Consider the following 19,763-nt stretch of genomic DNA (forward strand, 5'->3'; position numbering starts at 1 on the left):
CAGCCAAAACTTAAGGATGAGTTCAGTCACCTGGACCAAGTGGATCATCCAACTTCTTGATTCTTTTGCAATTTTGAAGAGCAATAAATATATCATTTGCTCCAGATATAAACATTATAACACCAGGGCAGTCCAGCAATTTGACATCTTTGTCTAATCGAACTTCTTGCATTGTTCTCGTTTTTTTTTTATCAGTAAACAAAATTATTGACCATAAAAATAGACAATGGCCCAAGTATATGGAACATATACAAGAGTATCGCCTATGCATGCTAGTTTAGTGATACATCAAGTGATCACTGTCATAAAATTTTCTCCTTAGTCATGTAAAAGTTTAATGAGTTGCATCAAATTACATCTATATCCATGCGAATGACAATCGGCCAAAAGGAAGGTTGTTATTTGGCCGGATCATAGATGGTATAAGGTGATTATTTGTGAATTGCATAGTTTATTTATTTATTTTTAAAGCTTATGCATTCAATAGTCGGCCCAAAGGAAGGCTAGTGTTTGGCTAAGCCAGTTTTGCATTATTCACGATAACCAACCTTATTGGGAGAGGAACACTTGCATGTTGTAGTTACTGTCCAAAGACTTGATTGCAATGGTGCACTAGGTCTCTCATATAGGCCCACTTTTATAAAACCATAATTTCTGAATTTAATTTTGTTATATTGTCTAATTGATTTTGTTGTTCAATTGGATTAAAGTTTGTATGACAAAAATTCTGGTTTGTTTATTTATATTTCAAGATTAATGGGATGTTTATTTATTGTGAGTTTCTTTTATTTTCTTATAGTGAATGCATACTCAATATTTGCCAATTTGAATAAAATTCTAGTACTTACTGGATCAAATTTTACAAAATGGAAAGAACATGTTACTATTGTTTTTGGGTGTATGGATCTAGACTATGAGCTTCGGGTTGATGAGCCTCTTAAGCCTATTGATTAGAGTTCTACTGATTAGATGACAGCTTAAGAAAAATGGGAGCGCTCTATTTATTTAATTTTTGTGCGAACAAAGATAGAAAAATTATCTTTCTTTCCAAGCCATTTCTTGTATTGGAAACAATTCTTCTGCAAATGACCATCCTTTTTGCAAAAGTAACAGGTAAAAACCTTATCATGTTCTTATTGCACAATTGGCTGTGAAGTTCTAGCATCCGCAGTTACCTTAACTTTATCATGAGGGAAAACTGTCACGTGAGCACTTTATGTTCTTTCTTGTTTCAATCTCTCTTCCTCTTGCACATAATGAACAATGAGCTAATTAAAAGTCCATTTCTCCCTTTTGAGTATTATAAATAATTTTTGAAGGACAAACTTGTGTAGGAAGAGAAACTTGAAACTGAAAATAAAGTAAAACATGAGGTAGTCTTAAAAAAGACTAGTTATTGAAATGACGTAAAAGAAAGCTTAATCCTTGTGTAAAAGACACTTATTCCTCTCTAAGTCTTTATACTAGAACTGCTCCTGGCCATCCAGCTTTGCATCATCATAATCAACATCTGTGACAATCAACATAGAAAAAACAAAAAGACAAACAACAAACAAAATGAGTCGAATACTCAGTAAATAGTACATCATATCGTAAAATATTATTTAGCTTAGTATAAATTTGATTTTTAAAGCCTCATCATAACTTTCATATAACATTCATAGATTCTTATAACATGCTATACATCATTAACATGAGTGGAAACATATAAAATCATGGCAAACATGAAATGTGAATGCATGAGTAACTTGTTTATCTTGAATTTTACTTATTACATAGTGAACCACGCTTGATTCCATGACATCACATAACTTGTCATGTAGTGAAACACGCTTGAGTCTGTCTTTCACTTAACTTGCATAACATGGAGTGAAACACGCTTGAGTCCGTGTTTCACTTATCTTGCATAACATGGAGTGAAACACGCTTGAGTCCGTGTTTTACTTAACTTGCATGGCATAGAGTAAAACACGCTTGAGTCCTTGTTTTACCTATCCTGTATAATATGGAGTGAAACCCACTTAGATCCGTGTTTCACCTAACTTGTATAACATGGAGTAAAACACGCTTGAGTCTGTGTTTTACTTAACTTGCATAACATGGAGTGAAACATGCTTGAGTCCGTGTTTCACTTAATTTGTTTAACTTGTACATGGTATTTTCTTGTACGTAGTGTAGCATAACATGACATGTCCTAACATGATCTAAACATTTTATAACATTTCATGGCATGCATGATTTGAGAACTACATGAATATGGCATACATGATCTGGCTATTTATTACATGGAATACTTGATTTAAGCTATTGCATGCACATTACATAGCATACATGGTCTAAGTACTACATGAATATAGCATGCATGATATGGCTATTTTAATTCATAGCATACTTAACTTAAATTATTATATGATCATATCATGGCTTCCATGTAATTTTAGTAACATTCAATCCATCAATCAACAATCCATAATAGCATAACATATATAAGCTTACTTTTATGTAAATTGTCTTAATTCATATAAGTTCGTGAAAGCGATCTAACCTTGACTTAGCTCTTAGCGCAATGTAGATAACCATCAAAACTATATCATATTATCATACCCAATTATAATATTTTCATCAATTCTTCTATGTACAATTGTTACCTATAGTCAGTAAGCAATCGGTGAAGCCACATCAGATTAAAACAAAAAAAGACATAATAGAAAAGAAGCCCTGCTATAAATTGAAATAAGAAAGAAAGAAAAAACATTGAGCTCGGCTTCTTCTAGATGTTTGTCTTCCCACTCGTTTGGGCTTTCAGTTGTGTGTTCATGTTAGTCTTCATCTTCCTTGCTCATTTGATTTGGGGAGAAATAAGAAAGAAAGAAAAAAGACGCTTTTCCAGGAAATGATTTCTTAGGCTTAGCAGAGTGTCCAATGGCTTCTGCTAGCAATGTTCAAATACTCCCATCATCATCTGATCTTTCCTCTCCTATTTTTGAATCACCATGGAAATACAAAGTGTCCTTAACTTTAGAGGTGAAGACACTCATTATATTTTTACTAAATGTCTATATGAGGCCTTGGTTGAGAAAGGGATTGTCACCTTTAAGGACGATGAAGAACTCGAAATAAGGATGAAAGAGAGGGATGAAAAATTTTCCCATCTTCTATCATGTGGATCCAAGTAATGTTCGGCATCAGAGGGAGACTTTTGCAGGAGATTAGAATCAAGATGGGGAAAAGCCAAATTGATGAAAATCCATTGAAATTGAAGATGAAAAAACTCGAAATCGAAATCCAAAATTAAAATAGAACAAAACCCATGTTGATAAACTAGAAGAAAACCCAACCAAGCTCCAAAATTGAAAATTAATTATAAACCAAAACAAAGCTACGGAGAAATAGAACTTAGAATTGAACTCCCAAATCTAAAATCAACCAAAACTTAGATAAAATAACTGGGAAAAAACCCAAAGCCACCTACCAAAACAAAAAAGAGCCAATCGCACAAGGCGCACCCTATGGAGTCAGGGACCAGTCTTCACAGCAGACAAGAAGAAGAAGAAATTCATGAGAGAGAGAGAGAGAGAGAGAGAGAGAGAGAGAGAGAGAGAGAGAGAGAGAGAGAGAGAGAGAGAGAGAGAGAGAGAGAGAGAGAGAGAGAGAGAGAGGAAAGGTAAAGCTTAATCGGTTGCATGGAGAGGGAGGAAAGCCTTCATCTTTATGAGTTCAAGCTTGGGGGCAAATGATATGGGATGATGATTTGACAAAAGCGGCCAAGAATTTCTCCTTTTGCAGATGCCTGGCGAGATGCTTTGACAGAAGTGGCCTATCACTCCAGATACTCCCTAAAGGATGGATAAGATTTAACCATTTTTTTTTTTTTTTAATTTTTCATTTTCCCAATGGAAAAGTAGACTCTTAATATTGCAAATGCAATTCTTTGACTCTGCAGGAAATGGAAGGGCTTCGAGGGAGAGAAACACAGAATGGAGAGAAACACAGAGTGAAAGAAGAAAGAGTTGAAAATCTGGGAAAATGAGATCAAACATTGAAATGGTGCGTTTTTATTTTTCCACATCAGACAATGTTTGCCCCACGCTTGCACCAGCCGACTGTCTATAGCTTTTTTCTATTTTCATTACGCATACATTTATATGATCATACTATTTACCTTTTAGCATTGCTTCCGAAATCTTACGTCGTAGCTCGTGACCTATACGAGGCACTAGACGTTACTAAACTTTCTAGAAAACGTGTCGTAGCAATCTAATTACTTAAAATCTTACCATAGAGATAATTTAACAAATATTCAAATATAAAAAGATTACATAAAAAATATTATTCCAAAACTCCTATTATAATCTTAATAATTTTATAAAAATTAGTTAAAAGTCAATTGGAATATTAACTAAGATAATAAGTTGAAACAATATAAAAGAATACTTTAAAATATGCTTAAAATCCCTTCAATATATTCTATAAAAGAATGAGTCTAAGACTAATATATTTATTTAAGTGAAACTTTGGTCTCCCCAATTACAGAAAACATATAAGGTTGCTAGAATAGTTTCTGTTGGTCAAAGAAGGGGAGAATTGAATTTATAGCCAAAAACCTCTCAGTGCCTTCTCTCTAAGAAACCCTACATCCAAACCCACTGCTCCTCGACTGGGGGGAGGGGGGGGGGGGGGGCGAACTTTTCTCTTCCCTCCCCCTCCCCTTTCTCTTTTCTTTGTTCTGAATTCTGTTTTTCTCCATTAATTTTCGTTTGTAGTTGTGTTTTCAAGCAAATAAGGGGGAGTGCCAATCGGGTTGCCTTCTAACTGCCGTCCACCAATACGCGTCCCGCCAGAATGTTCGCCAGCTGCCAATCTTCAAGTCCACCGAACACGGCGCCAAACGGAGTGGCGCGTAGCTCGCATGCGTGGGACGAAGTCTCGGACGCTCCAGTGCGTGGCCGCCACACACCACCGGGGAGCTACCGACCGATTCAAAACTGGGCTTTCCTGGGACCTCAGACTTCGGGAAACCATAGTCCGACCGTCGGCTCTCCTCCAGCTGCTCTTGCACCATAACCTCTATTTTTTGTGTCTTTCGTCCCTCCGTTCAGTGGATCTGTTGGTGTTTGTTCTGTATTTGTATTTTCACTGCCTCTTTTGTCATGTTTTGTGTTTGTTTTGGTGTTTTGTATGTTCCCTTTGAAGTCCACAGTGAGGTGATGATGAGCTGTTGGGCGGCCTCAATTTGAGGCAAAGAGCTAAGAGCAGCGGGCGATGCTACGGTCGGTGGTCGTACGGCCGGCCTTCGCTGTGGAGGTTGCTGTAGTCCGTATGCAAGCTGGGTGCTCGTGTCGTTAGGGCTCGTAATGCCGATTGCCTGTGGAGGGTGTGCCATCGGAGCTCAAGCCGTGCTCGTGGTTGGTTTGTTTTTGTTGGTTTTGTTTTGTGGGTTGTCTGTTTATTTAGTTTTAGTCTAGGTATATGCTATTGGACTATTTGTACATAGCATTTGTCTCTGCATTCCGCCTCCCTAGAGGTTGGAGGGGTCATCCAGTCTCTGGTCATACAAAGCGTTTACTCTCTCTTTTGAGAGTTTTAGAACTTTTAGACAATGTCCGTCACTTTGTGTGCGGGGAAGCTCTTGAGCAGTTGCGTTAGTTGATTTTATAGTCTGGTTCTCCTGACTTATAAGTCATAGTTGTAACTTCATTTACTGAATAAATGCAATGAAGCATATTTCTATATATAAAAAAAAAGAATAGTTTCTGTAAATACAACCAGCCCAATAAAATAATCAAGCCTACAAGAAATTAACTCACTTAACTATTAAGATAAATTTATGAAGTATATTAGAATCAAGCCCAATTTAAAACAAAAGTCTATATTAATGAAACATGTCTAATTAACCTCAAGCCCAGCCCACAAGGAAAAAAATAACCCACGTATACGATCAGGTTTAACATAAAGTCTGCCTAGTTACTAGAGGGTAAAGAGGCAACTTCACCAAAAGTTCTTTTATAAGGCAGTTTATGGAAAGTAGGGATGTAAAAAAAAAAAACCGATAAATCGGTAAATCAGACCGGACCGTATCAAACTAGTGGGATTAGTCCGGTCCCAAGCTTAGTTCGGTCCGGTATCGGTTTTATTTTTCTTAAAACCGGTTAAAATCAGTCCGGTTCTGATTTTTCTTTTTCTAAAACTGGACTGGACCGAACCTGACCGATTAATATATATATATATATATATATTAATTTTTTATATTGTATATAATATTGTATATATAATATATAACTATATATAAATTAGTTTTGTATTATATGATAAATTACTAACTAATATAATATTAAATTTTAAAATCTTATATCATTTTATTTATTGTATTAATAGTTATATTAATATTATATAGTGAATATTAATAGTTATACTAATACTATATCATTAGATATTATAATATATTATTATATTATATTTTATAATATATCATTATAGCCTATAATACAATTATAATATATTATCACTATATTATTATATACTATAATATACTATATTAAAACCGGTAAAACCGGAGTACCGGTTTAGGAGTGTAACTGGTACGTAATCGGTTTTAAAAAATACAAAACTGGTGCATACCGATTCGGTCCTAAATTTTATATAAAACCGGACTGTTTACACCCCTAACGGAAAGGTTAGGTGCAGTGGGTTGAAGGGCATTTGTGTAATAACCAAAACTTGCATGTGCTTTTCAGTAAAGTAAAAGAAATAAAAAGACATGAACAAAGGAAATAATCATTTACTTAAGAAAGAAGGCCATGCGATAGGATCTGAGGCTTGTTAAGGAAAAGTAACGTGCAACAAGAGAGAAAAATTGACAAGCCGAGAAACACTAGAGAGAGAGAAAAGGTGGCAGATTGCAGTGGGCTTACCAAATAGTGGGGTGTTCGACGAATTGGGTTGACTAGCAGTGTCTGTGCAGATCTGAAGGTGCTCCAACGAGGTGGCTGGGTAAAATGAAGGGGCTGCGTGAGTACTATCTTTTCTTTTCTCTCTTTGTCGACTAAAATTCTAAATGATTAATCTAAGGGTTTGGTGGGATTTTATAAAGGTGAGGGAAAGGGTTTTACATGAGTTTTCATGAGATTAGCTAGATTTAATTTGGTTATGATTTTAGAATCTTTTCAAAAAATTTGAAACCCATCCGATAATAACAGAGAATACAAGATAAAAGAAACTACCTTAAAAACTATAATTAATCTGGTTTATTATCTCATTTAACAAAAAAAATAATTATAAGCATCTGATAAAAATATAAGTAAATAATAAGATGAATAAATAAAATAATAACATAATAATTATAAATAATCAAATAAATAAATAAATTCTAACTGAATTAATCTAAAGTCCTATTCTAGGTTCGTATGTTATAATAATATACTCCCTTATGTTCCCTTTGCCATTATACCGCATTGAGGCAAGTTTGCTAAGAAGCATACTTGTCTCTATCTTTTTCGATGCAACAAATCGGTATGTTATTTGGCTCAGGTACTTTTTGGCATTTTCCTCTTCAGGCATTTCACCTCGAATAGAATCAGGAATAGAATGCTTCAGACTCATGCGATTAGAGCACTCCCATTTTTCATAAGCTGTTCTTTGATCAGTAGAACTCTAATCAGTAGACTTGGGAGGCTCATCAACCAAAAGCGCATAGTCTAGATCCATACACCCAAGAACAATAGTAACATGCTTTTTCCATTTTGTAAACTTTGATCAAGTAAGGATTGGAATATTATTCAAATCAGCAAATATCAAGGATGTATTCACTATAAGAAAACAAAAGAAACTCATAATAAATAAACATCTTATCGATCTTGAAATTTAAATAAAGAAACCATAATTTTGCATGCAAACTTTAATCCAATTGAACAACAAAATCAATTAGACACTATGACAAATTTAAATTCAAAAATTATGATTTTATAAAAGTGGGCCCGTATGAGAGACCTAGCGCATCATTGCAATCAAGTCTTTGGACAATAACTACAACATGCAAGTGGTGTCCTCTCTCAATAAGGCTGGTTATCATAAATAATGCAAAATTGGCCTAGCCAAACAATAGCCTTCCTTTGGGTTGACTATTGAATGCATAGGCTTATCTTAAAAAAGAAATTATACAAATAACAAATAATCACCTTATATCATCTATGATTTGATCAAATAACAACCTCCCGTTAAACCGATTATCATTCGCATGGATATAGATGTAACTTAATGCAACTCATAAAACTTTTATATGACTAAGGAGAAAACTTTATGTAGCATCCAGACCCCAAAAAGTGTGTTTTTTTTTTATGATTTAATTTTTTTTGTTATTTTGATTTGTTTCATTTTTATCTATTTTATTTTTATTTTTATTAATTCCGTAATTTAACAATGGATCAGATTAAGAGGGTTTGTATTTCATTAGGAAGTTTCCTTATCAATATAGTTATCTTTAATTTTCAGTTTGAATAGATTCCTAGATTAGAACCAACACTTCAATTCAAACTTTATCCAATCTCCAGATCACTTATGTACTCCCTCTTTTCCCTCTCTATAAAATCCACGAGACCCTCAACAAAAATGAGAAAATATTATACACACCAACCCAACATAATAGCCTCTATAAACCACAACCGAGGCACTTAACTCGCCAGAAACAACCACAGAAATCACCTACCAGCCCAACTCTTACAAACCCACTCCTTCCGGTAAGCCCACGACGGAATCTTCCTCCCTTCTCTCCCTCTCTATGATTCTCAGCTAGGTAGTTTCTCTCTAACTCTCTGTTTTGTTTTTCTCTTGTGTCGCACCACCATTCTAAGGAGTTCAGTGGTGTCACTGACCACTCTCAGCCTCCTTCTCTTGGTAAGTGTCGCGCGGCTTCTTCCCTCTCACAAGCTCTCTGTGATGAAAAATACTTCTTGCAAACTCAAGGGGGAGTCAGCGTGCAATCATGGCCTTCTTGGAAAATGAAACATTTTTGGAAAAACACATCGTGAGTCCGTGACCCCCCTTTTTCCTTCTGCTCTCTTTTATCCCAGCCCCCACCCCCTTCTCCCCTTCTACTTGTTTCTCCTTCTCCCCGTAACTTTTCTTCTTCTCTCCCACAAAGAAAACTTCCTTCCCAATCACCATGGCCTTCATCTTAGCCATGCTCAATCACCACTACCTTCATCTTTGCATTGCTCAAAAAACTTCCTTCCCTTCCTCTTCCTTCTTCGCGACCTAATCCTTTCCTACCCTACCAAGATGTAGAACTATACATATGAAACTCAAGTTTTACGTTTTCATCATGTACCAAGCTTCTATACCTCCAAGTCACAAGCAAAACTTAGATAACTTCCATAGAATTCAAATGTAAAGGGAACAAGATATAAACGATGAACACTTTCTCGTGCTGAAACTAGTTCTGCATTTTGCCTTTTCTAGCCTGCTGTGACTAGAGTTCGCTTGGAAATATCATCATTAGAGTATGAGCCCCTCCAAGTTCACGAGGATCTCACCTACGAGGAATTTCTAGTTGGGATCCTTGCATAAAAGACTCAAGTACTCCGTAAGAAGACCATTCCGATGGTCAAGGTATTTTGGAGCAACCACACGGAAAAAGAGGCTACGTGGGAGCTAGAGGAAGACATGAAGATCAAGTACCCATACTTGTTTGATTGAGGTACGTAATCTCGAGGACGAGATTTTTCTTGGGAGGGGGGGGGGAGATTGTTACATACGAACCTAAAATAGGACTTAAGATTAATTTAGTAAGTATTTATTTATTTATAATTATTATATTTATTTATTTCATTTTATTATTTACTTCTATTTTTATCGGGTTCTTATTATTATTTTCAAATGGGATAACAGATCATATTAAGTAGAGTTTTTAGCTCATAGGGTAGTTTCCCCTTATCTTGGTTCCTCTGTTGTTATCGGATGAGTTTCAATTTAAAAAGATTCCTAGATTAGAACTAACACTCAAACCATACCTTATCTAATCTCCTGAAGACCCACGTAAATAAAAAACTTCTTTCCTCATCCATAAAATCCCACGATACACTCAGATTCATCACACAAAAAAGAAAATAAATAAATCTAGTTTACACGGGATGGAGAAAACTCACGCATAGGCTTAGTTTCCTGCACCCACAGCCGACCACCCCCAGGACACTGGAAAACCACTGTTAGCCACAGAAATCGCCGGCCCACCCAACCCCATCAAATCCACTTCCTCCGGTAAGTCACTGCTGCCGCACTCAGTCTCCTCTCTGCTTCTTTTTGGTTTTAGCCTATCTCACTCTAACTCCTTCCTTTCTCTCACTTTGTCGCATCACCCTACCCAAAGAAGACCCATTACATCGCCGGTCACACCCAGCCACTAGTGTCTTCATTGTAGCTGGTCCCTTCCCTCGGTGAGTTGCTTTTTTGTCGCACAAGGCTCCTCTTAGGAGTCTCTATTTTCAGTTTCAGCCCGTGTGTTTTCCACACATAGGGCTTCAATTATCTAAAGCTAAAACAGGCCTTTGGGCCTTAGGCCCATTCAGCCTAGAGCCTTTTATTTTACAAGGCATAGTCATAACTTAATTTAATACATGCATATATCATCACAGATTTACATAACATGTCTATGCACCATTAACATGAGTGGAAAACACACGAGCATAGACCTAAGCGTGTTCATCACAAGATATGTTAAGGATGGCATGGACCTAAGTGTGTTCATCACTAGTTATGTTAAAGATGACACGGACCTAAGTGTGTTCATCACAAGTTATGTTAAGGGTGACACGGACCTAAGTGTGTTCATCACAAGTTATGTTAAGGGTGACACGAACCTAAACGTGTTCATCACAAGATATGTTAAGGATGACACAGACCTAAGCGTGTTCATCACAAAATATGTTAAGGATGACACATACCTAAACATGTTAATCACAAGTTATGTTAAAGGTGACAAGGACTTAAGCGTGTTTACCACAAGTTATGTTATGCGGTGTCACGGACTCAAGTGTGGTTCACCTTATGTTAAGTGAGACACGGACTCAAGTGTGTTTCACTCCATGTTATGACAAATTATGCATTCAAGTTATATGTTTGCCATGATTATGTATATTTCCACTCATGTTGATGATGAATAGATATGCTATGAGAATCTGTGAATGATATATGTTTAGTTAAAGAGTCTTTCAAAAATTAAGTCTTGCCAAGTTATGTGTTATGGTATGATATGCTATTTACTGAGTATTCAACTTATTTTTTTCGTTTGTTTCTTTGCTCTCTCCTACATTTAACTGTCACAGATGATGATTGTAATGATGTAAAGCTGGAGAACCTGGAGTAGATCTAGTGCAAGGACTTAGTTTCTTTTATGATTTTTGGATAAAAAGTCACATGTAGGATTAGTCTATGTTTTTACTTTATGTTTTCAGTTTCATGTTTTAAAAACAGTTATGTTCAGTTTAATTAATGTTTTCAATAAATGAGGTATTTTAATATAAGAATCTCTTTACCGAGTACTATGCTATGAATGTTAGTAATATCTCTATCCTACAGGAAGAGGGTGTTACAATTTATTCATAGAAATAAGACAATATAAAACAATATGTATATAGTAGAGATATTTCAGATTTTTTTAATATATATATATATATATATATATATTTTAAAATATTCAAATAATATATAATTCTATTATTATTTGTTGGATCCTAACCCAGATCTGGATTCAGGTTAACCCAAGTGGCTCAAACTGGATGGTCAATAGGACAAGTCAAACGGGTTAGTCAACAAGTCAACTGGATGTGTCAAAGTCAAATGGCAATTCTGATTCATCCCATACGTATAAGCTTTGTCCACAGATTTTTTTCAATTATAATTGCCTTATGACATGGGGTAGAGTAACACACAAAACCCAATCCTTCATTCAACCCAATTCACCTTATTTTCACAGAAGGAATGGACCTAGTGTAATATACGAACCTATAATAAGACTTTAGATTAATTCAGTTAGAATTTATTTATTGATTTATTTATTTGATTATTTATAATTATTATGTTATTATTTTATTTATTCATTTTATTATTTACTTATATTTTTATCAGATGCTTATAATTATTTTTTTGTTAAATGAGATAATAAACTAGATTAATTAGAGTTTTTAAGGTAGTTTCCTTTATCTTGTATTCTCTATTATTATTGGATAGGTTTCAAATTTTTTTTGAAAAGATTCTAAGATCAAAACCAAATCAGATCTAGCTAATCTCGTGAAAACTCACGTAAAACCCTTTCCCTCACCTTTATAAAATCCCACCAAACCTTTAGATTAATCACTCAGAATTTTAGTCGACAAAGAGGGAAAAGAAAAGATAGTACTCGCGCAGCCCTTCTTTTTACCCAGCCACCTCGTCAGAGCACTTTTAGATCTGCACAGATGCTGCTAGTCAGCCCACTTCGTCGAACACCCCACTATCTGGTAAGCCCACTACAGTCTGCCACCTTCTCTCTCTCTCTCTAGTGTTTCTCGGCTTGTTAGTTTTTCTCTCTCTTGTTGCATGTTACTTTTCCTTAGCAAACCTCAGATCCCATCGCATGGCCTTCTTTCTCCAGCAAATGGTTATTTCCTTTGTTCATGTCTTTTTATTTCTTTTACTTTATTGAAAAGCACATGCAAGTTTTGGTTATTACACAAATGCTCTTCAATCCATTGCACCTAACCTTTCCGTAAACTGCCTCATAAAGGAACTTTTGGTGAAGTTACCTCTTTACCCTCTAGGAACTAGGCAGACTTTATGTTTTAAACTTGATCATATACGTGGTTTTTTTTTTTTTTTTCTCCTTATGGGCTGGGCTTGAGGTTAATTAGACATGTTTCATTAATATGGAATTTTGTTTTAAATTAGGCTTGATTCTAGTATATTTCAGAAATTTATCTTAATAGTTAAGTGAGCTGATTTCTTGTGGGCTTGATTATTTTATTGGGCTGGTTGTATTTACAAAAACTGTTCTAGTAACCTTAAATGAGTTTTTCTGTAATTGGGGCTGGGCTGAAATTTAAATGAGACCAAAGTTTCACTTAAATAAATATATTAGTCTTAGACTCATTCTTTTATAGAAAATATTGAAGGGCGTTTAAGCATATTTTAAAGTATTCGTTTATATTGTTTCAACTTATTATCTTAGTTAATATTCCAATTGACCTTTAACTATTTTTTATAAAATTATTAAGATTATGATATGAGTTTTGGAATAATATTTTTTATATAATCTTTTTATATTTGAATATTTATTAAAATTATCTCTATGGTAAGATTTTAAGTAATTAGATTGCTACGACACGTTTTCTAAAAAGTTTAGTAACATCTAGTGCCTCGTATAGGTCACGAGGTACGACGTGAGATTTCAGAAGCAGCGCTAAGAGGAAAATAGTATGATCATATAAATGTATGCGTAATGAAAATATTATAATTAGGTATGATAATATGATATGGTTTTGACGATTATCTACGTTGCACTAAGAGCCAAGTCAAGGTTAGATCGCTTTCATGAACTTCTATGAATTACGACGATTTCCATGAAAGTAAGCTTATATATGTTATACTATTATGGATTGTTGATTGATGGATTGAATGTTACTAAAATCACATAGAAGCCATGATATGATCATATAATAATTTAAGTTAAGTAAGCTATGAATTAAAATAGCTAGATCATGCATGCTATATTCATGTAGTACTTAGACCATGTATGCCATGTAATTTGCATGCAATAGATTAAGTCAAGTGTGCCATGTAAAAAATAGCCAAATCATGTATGCCATGTTCATGTAGTTCTCGGATCATGCATGCCATGAAATGTTATAAAATGTTTAGATCATGTTAGGACATGTCATGTATGCTATGCTACATACAAGAAAATATCATGTACAAGTTACACAAGTTAAGTGAAATACGGACTCAAGCGTGTTTCACTCCATGTTATGCAAGTTAAGTAAAACAAGAACTCAAGCGTGTTTTACTCCATGTTATACAGGATAGGTAAAACACGGACTCAAGCGTGTTTTACTCTATGCCATGCAAATTAAGTGAAACATAGACTCAAGTGTGTTTCACTCCATGTTATGCAAGATAAGTGAAACACGGACTCAAGCGTGTTTTACTCCATGTTATGCAAGTTAAGTAAAACACGGAGTCAAGCATGTTTCACTACATGAGAAGTTATGAGGTGCCATGGACTCAAGCATGATTCACTATGTAATAAGTAAAATTCAAGATAAACAAGTTACTCATGCATTCACGTTTCATGTTTGCCATGATTTTGTATGTTTCCGCTCATGTTAATGATGTATAGCATGTTATGAGAATCTATGAATGTTATATGAAAGTTATGATGAGGCTTTAAAAATCAAGTTTATGCTAAGCTAAATAATATTTTACGGTATAATGTGCTATTTACTGAGTATTCGACTTATTTTGTTTGCTGTTTATTTTTCTGTTTTCTTTTATGTTGATTACCATAGATGTTGATTATGATGATGCAGAGCTGGATGGCCAGGAGTAGTTCTAGTATAAAGACTTAGAAAGGAATAAGTGTCTTTTAAACAAGGATTAAGCTTTCTTTGACTTCATTTCAATAACTAGTCTTTTTTTAAGACTAGTGACTCACTCAAAAATGAGTAGCACTAAAACTATCCCAAGTGCAGGAAGATGTCGTGTAATAATTAGGAATAAATTCCTAGATCGTCTCCTCAGGGAAAGTTATTTAGAAATAAACTCATTGAAAAAGGTGAAAAACTTCACAAAGAGAAAATAAAATGATGGTATGTGCAATGGATGAGAGAGGACACTAGTCTTGGACTAGATTCATATTTTTGGATTTTGATTGTCGGATCGGAATGTAAAGGACTAATAGATTAAACTCAGAAATTAATAAAACTAAATTAAGAATTAAACTAAATTAGGAAGTAATTGATAAAACATGCACTGAAAATTGAAAAGCCCCAAATTCAATGTTCTAGGGTTCATCATTATATTCAAATCACAAATTCTCAAATTAAATCACCGTAATTGTAATCACTCTTAAATTGAAAGCCTAACGAAACAATAAAAATAAATAACATGAATTAAATGAATAACAAATAAATTACTTAAACGTCTAAATCAAAATTCTCCAAAATAATTCAGAAACTTAAAACTGAAATGAAATAGCAAGTAGGGAATTGAAAAGATCAAGCCAGTTGAATGGAGATGAAGATTCGAAGTGGTGGAGGAGGCTGAGCTGCAGTGGCAATTGGACCCCTCAATGAGTTCTTCAATCTGCTGCAGTGTGAGTGAATGATCCAATGGAAATTGTGTAGCTGCGTGAATGATCGATTGAATAAATCATTCTCTTCGAATCTGAACGAAAATCAAAGGAAAAATGAATTCTAAGTGTTTCTCTACTCAAAAACCGAGTTTTCCAGCCCAAGAGACGTCCTAAGATGTAAAAAAAACATATATATACTCTGACGACGGAATGAACCCTGATCTGTAAAAATGCGATATTCGCTCGAGCGGATTGTCGAGCGAACATCGAGCATTCGACTCTGCCTAAGTTCGCTCGGACGGCCTGTCGAGCGAACATCGACTCTGCCTGAATTCGCTCGAGCGGCCAAATGCCTCCGATCGAGCGATCTCTTTTCCCGCATCTCGCTCGAGCCCACTGTCGAGCGGAAGTCGAGCGTTTGAATCTGTCTGACTTTGCTCGAGCGGCCAGAAGCCGCCGCTCGAGCGAAATGTACCATACTCCATATTAATTGGCAGTTGATAAAATTAGAGCAGAAATTCATGCTTTTAATCAATTAAAATCACAACTTTGATTTATTCATTTTTCCATATAAAACCAATGATAAAGTAATGAAAGAATTAATATATATTGGTTCCAAAAGCATTAAAAATGTAATAATTCAACTCAATCAACTAGCTCATGTTTTACTTTATTTTCAGTTTCAAGTTTCAAGACTATTTATGTCATTTCAATTAAGTTTTCTTTTCAATAAATGAGGTATTTCAGAATAATAAGTCTCTTTATTGGATATTTTGTCATGTATATTAGTAACATCTCTATCCTACGGGAACAGGGTGTTACACCCAGGAATTAGACAAACTAAACCAAGCCCATGACTTGTTTTAAAAACCCAAATCCAATTCACACCAAAACCCTACCCGAATTTGAAAACCTTATGCTACAAGCACTATAGTAGAAAAAGACCTTGGCGGTGCCATTGTTCTAGCCACCGGTCCGACCAACCGGACCACTTTTCCGGCAGATCTAGATGAGGTGATGTCGGTAAGTACATTTCTAGCATCCTCTCATGTCTCTAGCAGTCCCTTTTAGTCAAAAAGCGAGAATAAAGAAAATAGAAAAACAACTTTTGCCACTAAAAGTGTTGGTTTTTTATAGTTCCGATGAGCTACATACCAATGACAGCCACAAAAACTCAAAACAAAATTTCATGGTCACCCAAGAACTCCAAGAAATCGAAACTAAATGAACTTGAGTGGTAAAAAATTTACAAAATACAAAGAACGATTTCACAAATACAAAACCTTATTTTCGCACAGATCTGACAAGTTGCTCTGATAGCACTTGTTGTATCTTGAATAAAATCCGAAAATACCAAGATTTTTTGTCAAATTCGTGTAGAAATATATCAAAGAGAGTATACCTGTAGCCACTGGAGAAAAGCGCATAGCAGTATGATCTTTCATGTCCAATATTCACTCTTTAGTAAGAACTCACAGAAATGGGATGTGTAGAGTAGAAAGTGTGAATATGGAGTGGGGACCATGACCTGATATATAACACCCCGAATTCCAATTTTGCCCATCAAAAAATAATGGAATTACATAGGTCCTTAATGGGTCTCTACACATGAATTGGGCCCGTACCACTTTATGTTCATGACCTGACCAAAACCATGGGCTTCTAGAAATGTGTTGACCCCATTATGTCACTTTATGGATCGCAGTTATTAGGCCTTACAAACATTATCCAAACTTTATATTAAGCAATTATACAATGTGAAATTCCTAATCTATGTAGGTCCATTAATTTTTAATAATGCTAACAGTATGCCCTCTTTATTATATTTCTACATGGATTTGATATGAGATCTTAGTGTTTTCGAATTTTATTCAAGATCCAACAATAACTTGTTGCTAGCTTGCACAAAGCATAACCCAAGTACCCAAAAAGCATAATCCAGGTACCCAAAGGCATGACCCAAGTACGTAATATGACACAAGAAACGCCTAGTTGGAAATAGAAAAGGAAAATACTAGGCATCTTGCTGGGGGATCCCACTACAGCTTCCCGCTCTATTTTTTTTTTTTTTAGTTTTTTTTTTCCTTAGTGGTTAACAAAATATTATTTAATAATATTATAAATTTTTTATTTTTAAAAATATTTAAAAATGATGTAAAAAAAAAAAAAATTAGAAAATGCCTAGCGAGAGCTCTGGCGGTGGGCAAGTCCCAATAAAAAAACATACAAGAAAATCCTGAAATTCAGCCAATTAAATCTATAACAGTGTGAATTAAAAAAAAAAAAAAAAAAGAGTTTATAACAGTGGTGTACTTAGGCGATGGTAGTGTGATGGCCTTTATATCAAATAAAACATTACTTTCACTTATTAAAAAAGTCTATAACAGCTGTCCAAAGAAACAAAGTCTTGAAGAAATAAGTTTTTCTTCCATTGTGCTCAAAACTTCTATCATTCTTTTTCCTCCAAATCACCAAACCAGGAAGAGAGAATCATCTTCCTCTCACAGTTCTAAAAGCTCCAAAACTAAATATTCTCTTCAGTACCTTATTGATATGATCTACGTACGGATCTACGCCATCTCCAAAAATCCAGACTTTAAGCTTAGAAGCAACTTATAATCAAGTTAGAGGAGAGGGTCCAGAATAGTGCACACATTAGCCTCAGGACACGTATGCACTTTAACAAAACATCAGACTAACCTCCCTCTCTTTCCTTTCAATGCTTACCTTTTCAAAACTATTATATAAGACCCAACTATTATATAAGACCCATATGCAGTCTGGGCACAGAGAATGAGAAGCAAGCACACAAAATCCATCTAAACAAACATTGGATGTCACCAATATCTCTCGTGGGTAGGTATAATTTGCTCCAGAAACGCCCAATCCACACCGAGAAATAAATATAACGAGATACACATGTGCAATAGCGCAAGGATAAAAACTAACCGATTCAGTCATAGAGCAAACTAACACGTAATAATGTGAAGACAGGAAATGGGGAGTACCCTTTCTTTGCGTGCGGCTTTCTTTTGCTCCAACTCTTCGAGGGCGAGGGCACGGCGGGCTTCGAGGGCCTTGAGCTTCTGTTGTGCTTAAGGGAGAGCTTCTTGGCTTCCTTGGCCTTCTTCTTGTGGTGCTCCTTCACCTTCCTTACGATATTGTATTCAGCGGTGCCATTTTGCTCTTGCTCTCTCTGACAAACAAAAATACGACCGAGTAAAAGCAACAATTAACCTCAAAAAATAAGTCGGAGAAGAGAAGGATATCAGAGATGGGATTGAGGAATGGGAAAAGGGTTCTGCTTACCTTTGCTCCTCTCCACCACCTTTAATCCTAGTGCGATGTTCGACGATTGGTAGAGAAAAACGTGGGAGAGGTTGAAGGCGGCCTACTGTGTCTGTCTGGGTTTTGTCGAGGGTTTAGGGCCTTGGGCCTAATTACGAAGTGTTTAACTTGCAGGAAAATTGAATAACGTGGGGTGAGAGAGGCTCGAACTCTCGACCTCAGGATAACTCAGATAGCTATGAGACCTACGCGCTAGCCAACTGCGCCACCACCCCTAGATGGTCCTTTAGAAAGACTTAATAAATTTGGCATAAGTTGAAAGGATTTCTTTTTTAAATTCTAATTTTTTAATGGCATATGCAAATTTATATTTGAGAAAATCTAAGGGACAAAATTTCTAAATATATATAAAAAACAAAATTTTCTTTCTTTCTGTTTTAATAAAAGGATTTTAGCATGGATGAAGTTATATACATATATATAAAATAAAACAGACATGTTGTCTAAATTCAAATTTGAATGCATCTTAAAAAAAGGGATAAAATATAATCAATTATGCTAATTAAACTCGTCTATATTTTATTGAATAAAATTAATCAACTATTGCAACCGGGCTAAATCTTCCAATAATGTCCTTTTCAAAACATAGACTACCAAATAATCTCCAAGAATCCATCCTCTATTTTTTTTTTTTGAAGCCTATCTTAACGATATTTTTATTCATAGCCAAAAAGTTCACTCAGTAGTTGTTGAAATTGGAAGTGTCAAGATAAGCCAATCAATATGTTAACCAGATAATAAATCTTGGTCTTTCCGGTAGTATTCAATACTTGATATAAATTTGAAAGTTTGGACAAGTCTTATAGATCTAGATGATAAGGCACATTGGCCCCTTGAAATCAATTGGAGAAACAAGAGAGAGAAGCTCCCACATCTCACTAGAAACCTAAATAGAAAAGCTATCCCCGCCTCCCTCCCTCCCTCCCTCCCTCCATCATTTATTCATGTTTTTCTTGTTTTATCTAGTCGTTTCTTTGTTTCTTTGTTTATTTTCCCGTTCTTTTCTTGTTTTACCCTACCTTTCTCTGTTTCTAGTTTGTTTTGGTGTTTTGAGAATAAGGCTTTGGTGGGTGAGGTATGGTGGCTTAAGGGCGACAGG

At 35.2% G+C, this 19,763-nt stretch overlaps 1 long non-coding RNA gene and 1 other non-coding gene across 3 annotated transcripts; both read right to left on the reverse strand.

The window, feature by feature from the left end:
- Positions 1 to 1,281: 1,281 nt before the first annotated feature.
- LOC122305660 lies at positions 1,282 to 18,843 on the reverse strand. Of its 2 annotated transcripts, none has more exons than XR_006241194.1 (3): positions 18,626 to 18,843; positions 18,325 to 18,512; positions 1,282 to 1,510 (listed from the first exon to the last, which is right to left on the reverse strand). It is a non-coding gene; the product is annotated as an uncharacterized LOC122305660 (long non-coding RNA). The 2 variants fall into 2 exon arrangements; XR_006241195.1 differs by lacking the exon at positions 1,282 to 1,510 and adding an exon at positions 15,349 to 15,408.
- On the reverse strand, positions 18,794 to 18,879 carry TRNAM-CAU. Its single transcript is given in 2 exon segments — positions 18,794 to 18,829; positions 18,842 to 18,879. It is a non-coding gene; the product is annotated as a tRNA-Met (tRNA).
- Positions 18,880 to 19,763: the final 884 nt, after the last annotated feature.

This window comes from Carya illinoinensis, chromosome 3, assembly GCF_018687715.1.
Source record: "Carya illinoinensis cultivar Pawnee chromosome 3, C.illinoinensisPawnee_v1, whole genome shotgun sequence".
NCBI classification, from domain to species: domain Eukaryota; kingdom Viridiplantae; phylum Streptophyta; class Magnoliopsida; order Fagales; family Juglandaceae; genus Carya; species Carya illinoinensis.